General features: G+C 47.1%; 1 protein-coding gene across 2 annotated transcripts in view; it reads left to right on the top strand.

The window, feature by feature from the left end:
- Positions 1-5,556: 5,556 nt before the first annotated feature.
- TMOD1 (tropomodulin 1) overlaps positions 5,557-8,084 on the top strand; it is a 105,875-nt gene continuing 103,347 nt past the window's right edge. Inside the window, exon 1 of one of the 2 annotated variants that reach the window (XM_038769624.1) lies at positions 5,557-5,706. The gene's annotated coding sequence lies outside the window, so the exon portion shown is untranslated. The remainder of the gene's footprint in view (positions 5,707-8,084) is intronic. The other variant, XM_038769623.1, reaches the window with a different exon arrangement.

The raw sequence follows: 8,084 nt of genomic DNA, 5'->3' as shown, positions 1-8,084 counted from the left end.
ATATGACCTGCAATGCCCTTCCTCTTCATATCTGACAGACAATTACTCTCTCCACCTTCAAAGCCTTATTAAAGGCACATCTCCTCCAAGAAGCCATCCCTGAATAAGCCCTCATTTCCTTGTCTCCTATTTCCTTCTGCTTCACTCTGATTAGCTCCCTTTATTCACCCCCTCTCCATCAGCCCCATAATACTTACGTACATATCTGTAATTTATTTATTTTCATGCCTGTCTCCCCCTCCAGACTGCGAGCTCCTTGTGAGCAGGAAGCATGTCTACCAAATCTTTATTGTACCCTCCCAAGTGCTTAGTTCAGTGCTCTGCACACCGTAAGCATTCAATAAATATGAGTGATTGGTTGATTGATCCACTTCCATGGGTTCAGCTACCACTTCAGTCAATCAGTTAATGGTCTTTATTGAGGGCCTACTTTGCTCAGAGCATTATTTTATGCCAGAGTGCAACAGGATAAGCAAAAAAAATTGCTGCTCTCAAGGAGTTTACAATCTAATGGGGGAGACCTACATTAAAATAAGCTACAGGTTGGGAAAGCCACCAAGCGTAGAGTGTAAAGTGTGTACATTAGTACTGCTGGGGATGTGGAGGAGACAGAGATGAATATTTAAATGCTTAGGGGTCATGGATTCAAGTGCATATGTAATCAATCAATCAATAGTATTTATTGAGAGCTTACTGTGCAAACTCTTAGTACAGTGCACTACACACAGTAAACACTCAATAAATACAATTAAATGAATGAGTACAAAGCACTGTACTAGGTGCTTGGGAGAGTACAATATAATAATATAGCAGACACATTCCCTGCTCAAGCAAGCTTACAGTCTTGACAAAAGGGAGGGAAAATGGGATGGGGAGACAAGCAGTTTTTCAGGGAAGGATTCTCATAGGAAATATGATTTCAGTAGGGATTTGAAGATGGTGAGAGTAGTAGTCTGCTGGATATGAAGGAGGAGGGAGTTCTAGGTATGAGGGAGGTATGTGAGGAAGGGGTCAATGGTAAGGGGGGGGGCAAGAGAGGACCTCAGTGAGTAGGTTGGTGTTAGAGGAGTGAAATGTGAGGGCTAAGTTGTAGTGGAAGAAGAGCAAGGGTAAATAGTGGGGACAGAGGTGATTGGGTGCCTTAAAGCTAATGGTAAGGAATTTCTGCTTTATGTGGCAGTGGATGGGCAACCATTGGAGATTTTTAAGGAATGGGAAGATGTGGACTGAATGGTGTTTTAGAGAGGTGGTCTGGGCAGCATTGTCAAGTATGGACTGGAGTGGGAAGAGAGAGGAGGCAGAGAGGTCAATGAGAAGGCTGAAGCAGTAGTTAAAGTGTGATGTGACAAGAGCTAGAACAAGCTTGGGAGAAGTTTTCATCTACCCTAGCCCTTAGTAAAATGCTTCATTCTCTTCTCTTTTGCCTTGGCCTCTTGCTCATTCCCTCCTTCTTGCCTGGAACTACCTCCCCTTTCACTTCTGGAAGACCACTGCTCTCCCCATTTTCAAAGTCATTCTGAAATCATATCCAGTAGCCTTTCTTGATTAATTGTTCATCTCCACACTCTATCCTCCCCTCTATTGTCACTTCAACACTTCTGCATCAGTTAAGTGCATGGGCACTGCTGTGTCCCCCTCCATGAACCCACATTAGCCTTTGTGCACTTACCATTCCACTCTTATTGCTACTTCCTACCTGTAATTTATTTTGGTATCTGTTCTCCCAACATCCCTACCCACCCCCCCCACACTGTAAGTTCCTTTACAGTACGGGAATCATGCCACTTCAATGCCACAGCACTTATGAACATAACCTTAAATTGTTTTAATGTCTATATCTCTCTCTAGTCTGTAAAGTTCTTGTGGGCAGGGAACACATCTACCAATTCTGTTGTATTGTACTCTCCCAAATGCTTACTAACTCTGTGGAACTCACCAAAGTGCTTAGTGCAGTGCTCTTCACTGAGTAGCACTCAAGAAATGCTATTGTTTGATTGATTGAGTCCTAATGGAGCATGATAGACTGGGATAAGGAGAGGACAGGTTTTTCAGGGAGAGGAAAGAAGAAAGGTTAGGTGGTTGTGATTATAGGGTAATTGAGAGTTGGTGAGCCTAGAAATGGTAGAGTGACTAGTGATGATGAAATATAGCATATGCCCAAGTTGTTGAATTGGGGTGGAGCAGGAAGTCAGAGTGGTTGACAAGTGAGAGGAAGTGGTCACTTGAGAGGTCATCAGGAATGTCTCCATGGATATCGAAGTCCTCAAAAGATCATTGTAGGGAAGAAGAGAAAAGTAGAGCAGCAGCATGGCTCAGTGGAAAGAGCATGGGATTTGGAGTCAGGGGTCATGGGTTCAAATCCCGACTCCACCACTTGTCAGGTGTGTGACTTTGGGAAAGTCACTTAACTTCTCTGGGCCTCAGTTACCTCATCTGTAAAATGGGGATTAAGACTGTGAGCCTCACGTGGAACAACCTGATCACCTTGTATCCCCCCAGTGCTTAGAACAGTGCTTTGCACATGGTAAGCACTTAATAAATGCCATTATTATTATTATTATTATTATTATTATTATTATTATTACATAGGGTGTGAAAGACAAAAATTGCTGTGGATGAGGGAGAGGGCAATTGCTCAGATGATGGCAGGTAGTAATTGAGAGGGTGGTAGAGGCAGGTGACATGGGCTTCAAAGGGGAAGAAAGAGAGATGGAAGGGGTGGGATAGTGCAAAAGTGGTGTTGGAGGGCAAGGAGTAGGCTGACTCTTCTCCCTTTCCCGGTGAGCTTGGGGGATTGGGAGATGATGAGACTTTTGGGAGAGAGTGGTAGGGAAGACAGTGTCATCTGGAAACAGCCAGGGTTCGGTGATGGTGAAGAGCAGTGACTGGGTTGGAAAGAGTGTGAAAGGGAACCTTTAGCTAATGGAGTGGGAGTTCCACAGGCTGCATTTAGATGGGGTTGTCGGAATGGAGCTGAGAGTAGATGGTGTAAAGGGTGGGGATTATTTGGATGGGAGTGAGCTGAGGGGGTGTGATGTTGGGAATGGGGTTTTGAGACCATGGTGAGAGAAGAGAGCAGAGATGTGGTGATTGATAGATTGGTTGATTTTGAGCGGGGTGAAGGTGATGGTGGTGGTGATGGAAGACGTGGTTGAATCCAGGGTCCTCAAAGGACTGTAGTTTTCAGTACCCGGTCTTAAGTGACTTAAACTTTAGTGTAGGGGTAGATTATCCAACTTTAATATCATTGTTCCTCTGAAGAAGGTAGTTTCAATTTGCATTTTGACTTAAGACCCAGTCTCAAGAACCAATTGCCCCACAAGTCTGAAGACTTCCTGTATTTGTAGAGTGTGTGTGTGTGTGTGTGTGTGTGTGTGTGTGTGTGTGTGTGCATGCATGTATGTGTGCATGTGCAAATAAGTATGGAGGGAGGGTGTTGCCCAGAGAGTTTTTGCTGCCACACAGTGGTTGAACAAAGTCTGTCCAGTTGCTTGAGAAAGTTCCTGATTTGCACAGAACACCATCACTAAGGCTTCTGGGTAAGAAAGTCAGGGCCATTTGATTACACTCAGTACTTAGTACAGTAGAAAGCGCTCAATAAGTGCCATTGATTGATTGATAGCACGTGTTGGCTAAACCACTGAATTAGGAGCCATTTAACCAACAAGGTGAGCCTGTTTGGTTACTGTCTATCACCAATTCAGAAGAAACTGCTTCTGTGCATTTGCAAGGCACCAGAGCTGGTGAGCACTACAATGGGAGTATTGCTTAATATGGGGTTTTGCAAGAAGGCAACCCCAGTGTAAAAGAAGCAGGTGTACTTGGAGGTGGCTGAAATGATGTGAACTGATCCAGACTACTACCCCAGTAAAGTGAGATGTAAAGAAAGTTGATGGGGGAAAAAAGGTCTCCCTAAGTGAACTAGTGTAAGTTAGAAGTGTCCCACCAGAAAGACAGAAGCCTGAACAAAACTTGGAGAGGCCCCTGAAGAGGGTGACAGTACTTAGTTGAGCCAAATGCCCTATTGACCCTGAAGTCATTTAATAAACTCTTGCTATCTCATGCTGTCGAGGACTTGTCAGTTGAGAACTTCCAGTACCGATCAGAGTGTCAGGTTTCTGGATGGAGTTGGGGGTGCTCAAGGCATAGGTTGAAAGGAATCCCTAAAGAAGTGGAATGTAATCCACACACTCAGTGCTGTTTTTCATTTCCAAAAATCAATAATTATGAAATGATGAGCACTTCGTATTCTGTCCTCTTCCAAACTGAGAATGCCAGAAGTAGACTAATAGTTCTAAGTATTCTCCTTCATTATATTCCTTAAAGGTGAATGGGTAGCAGCTATTTGTCCTGCTCCACATAAAGAGTCACAGAGAGCCTAAGTAATTTACCTAAAAAAATGGTATCCAGTGGAACAAAGATTAGAATTTGGAGAACCTAACTTCTGAGCTTAGAGCTGTCTTGCTTCCTATAGACCTTCCCAGTCATTTAGGGTGAGGTGTGTAGGTGTGTGCATGTGTGTGTGTGTGTGTGTGTGTGTGTGTGTGTGTGTTGGGGAGGGGAGGGGAAGGGGGAGACTGGTCTGTGTAAAACATAGGGAGGGAAGATAGAGACCATAAACCACCTGTGGGTGAGGGAAAGGGCAACTGAAGGGCACATGACTTAGTTTTCCATGTTTCTCACCCTGGATCATATTCCTCCCAACTACCACAGCGTGGCAACCAGGCAGTGTGGCCTAGTAGAAAGAGCCCGGGCCTGGGAGTCAGAGGACATGGGTTCTAATCCCGGCTGTGCCACAAGTCTGTTGTGTGACTTTGGGAAAGTCACTTAACTTCTCTGTGCCTCAGTTACCTATCTGTAAAATGGGGGTCAAGACTGTGAACCCCATGTAGGACAGGGACTATGTCCAACTTGATTACCTTGTATCCACCCCAGGGCTTAACACAGTGCTTGGCGCATAGTAAGTGCTTTACAAATACCACAATTATTACTATTACCATCTCAGCACTTCTGTGCCCTCTTCACTCACCCACGACACTTCTGAACATATGGACATATTCTTTCTACTATATAAGCACTTCCTCATCTCCGTACCGATTTTGCCCAACTCTTCTTTCTCCTCTCTGAAAATTATTTCAGTGTCAATCTCACCCATTAGGGCGTAAATTCCTTGAGGGCAGGGATCAAGTCGCCAATTCTACCGCATGACACTCTCCCCCAGACGCTTAGGATAGTGCCCTGCACCCAGATTCAAAGCTATACGTCGTCCGAAGGGGCGTAGGTAGTTAGTTCAGCACCGCTATCTCCCTCACCCTTTCCCGGGAGTGGGGCACATGTCTACACACCCCTGCACCCTCTCGTTCTTCCTCCGCCTGGGAGCCCTCTGTGCAGTGTGGGAGGGGCATTAGGCTCCGCTTCGGCCGCAGAGCGGTGGCGCTGAGTGGCGGGCGCCGTGACCCGCTATCTTAAACCCGCCCCTCTCCACCGTCCGCTTTCTCACCCCGCCCCCGCTTCGTCTTTCGGAGCCGCACAGCGGGAGGCTCCCCACGCCAGCACAGGGGCTTTCGGGACGGGCCGGCACGGCACGGTAGGGCAGCTGTAGTAGCCGCTTCAGTAGCCGCCTCTTCTCCACCCTCCGGCCGCCGCCGCCCGGGAGAGCGCCACCCCGCGCAGCCACCCCGCCGCTCCGGGCTGATCCGGTAAGAGGTGCGTCCCTGAGCCCCCCGCCGCAACCTCCCTCAGCCTCGGGGTCCCCCCCTCGCGCTCCCCGGGACGTGCGGGCCCCTTGCTAGCTCGCAGAGCTCAAGCCATATCTGGTCAAAATATTCGGCTGTCACCAAGGGGGACTGGGAGCAGCTCCTCTCTATAAATAGCAGTCGCCGCCTGGGCTGAGCGCAGGGGGAGCAGGCGGAGGGGCCCAGGCAGCCCCCGTATAGCCCCCGCCCCCCTCACGGCTCAGTCTGCGCTCTCTGTCGCTCGCTCGCTCTCTCCTTCATCCCCCTGGCCCCCATCCTGCCCGGAGAGCTCAGGTGGCGCACTGCCGGGGCACAGGTGCCACCCCGCCGGGGAGGGCGGTGGCTGCAGGCGCAGCTTCAGAGCAGAGCCCTGGCCGGCTCCAAGGTGGCTCTGCTCCGGAGCCGGCGCCGTCTCGAACCAAACGGGTCCCCTCCTCGCCCGTGGGCGAGCCAATCCTGTTCAGTGCTTAGCCGGGCGCAGCTGCAGGGGCCGCTCTGGGGCTTCCGAATGTGGGAGAGGGAGTTGGGGATGGGATGGGGGGGGGGGGGCGCGGGGGGCGAGAGCCAGGACCCCGAAACACGGGGAGGGCCGAGGAGAAAAATTCTCATTGTAGGAAAGCCGGCGAGCGGCGGCAGCGAACCAACTCGGAGGTACTGCTGTCCGCTGGCTGCGGGGATGGAGGGAGGAAAACACGAGCACGTCAGTGAAGTCCTGTCGCCTTCCAGATGTGGTCCAGTTCACCCTGCCCTTCTAGTTGATTCATTCCCCATCAGAAACTTTGCTCTGGGCTTAATCCCTGTGCACCGGCGACCGTAGAAACTCCTCCTTGCCTTGCCAAAACCTGGATCGCTCCTACTTATTGGCTTGCAATATATGAACACTAAACTGCCTCTCCACTCTCTTAAGTCATATAGTGATCTGAATTTTGACAAGCCAAAGAGGATTTTTGCTTTTTGTTTATGGGAATAAAACTCTCCGGTACTTAGGGCAAGTGCAAAGTGCCATGTGGGAATTGACACCACTTGAAAACCTTCCTCCTATCTTCTATCTTTTATGTGAGACTTGAATTACGAATCATCATTATCCTAATTTGTATTTCCCCCATTTAATAAGGATGGAGTCTCCCGTCGAAGAGCTTCCGTCCTGAAGGAAAGGATGGGATCGAATGGAGGTTCTTGGGGGGCAAGGGAAACATTTGGACATAAATCAACAAATAGTAGTTAATGGTGAGCAATAGATTCAAACGTGGACAAATCAGTAATAAACAGATGGGTACTGTAAAGAGGTGTTGAGACGGTGTGACAAGGAAAGTGGATTAATCCATAAAAGACAGCCTATTATGACCTTTTTCCTTCTGCTGCCAGGAAATTCCTTCCTTTCTTCTAACCAGAATCCCTCAAGGCTCAATTTTAAGCCCCTTTCCCTCCTGCTCTGAGCATTGTTTCATTATGCATTTGAAGGGATTCCCTCCCAAAATAAACACAAAACAGGTAGTCTCTATCATTTGTATCAGTCATATTTATTGAGCTCTTACTGTGTGTAGAGTACTGCACTAGGCACTTGGAAAGTGCAATTCGCTACGATTTGCCCCCTAACCCATGAATTCCACTTATATCAAAGGTTACTATAACATTTCCCCCATGGTAAGTGATTCTTCAAGAACACCAACTACCAGTTTAAGTGACCGACCATCTGAATATATATATATATATATATATCATCAGAAATGAGTTCAATTCATGCAAGGACGAAGCAGGGCCAGTTTTCAAACACTGGACAAAAGTTCTCATATGATACTGCTCAGGGACACTAATCCTTTTGCTTCATCTGGTATTTTTCTGGATTACATTTAAGGGGTTAATTTGGGGGCCGTAGTCATTTGTGGTTAGGTGTCTAAATTAACCTAGTGGATTCATTTTGATGGTCACCTATTCATATACTAAAACCATTTTAAATCAATAACCAAGTATGCTGAAATCTAAATACCCAGAAGCTAGATCTTGGATTTTATATATATATATATATATATATATATATGTATTAGGAATCCAAGATGGGACCTCAAGATAAATGGACAAAAGTGCATCCTTAAATTCAAATGAAGGTGTTTCTTTCCCCTCATTCTGATGCTCCTTTTCCTTTTCTACTCTTACTGTCATTTTTAAAATAACAATAATAATAATAATGGCTTTTATTAAGCACTTACTATGTGCAAAGCACTGTTCTAAGCGCTGGGGCAGTTACAAGGTGATCAGGTTATCCCACAGGGGGCTCACAGTCTTAACCCCCACTTTACAGATGAGGTAACTGAGGCACAGAGAAGTTAAGTGACTTGCCCAAAGTCACAC

This window comes from Tachyglossus aculeatus, chromosome X4, assembly GCF_015852505.1.
Source record: "Tachyglossus aculeatus isolate mTacAcu1 chromosome X4, mTacAcu1.pri, whole genome shotgun sequence".
NCBI lineage: Eukaryota > Metazoa > Chordata > Mammalia > Monotremata > Tachyglossidae > Tachyglossus > Tachyglossus aculeatus.
This window is presented reverse-complemented; position numbering and strand designations above follow the sequence as displayed.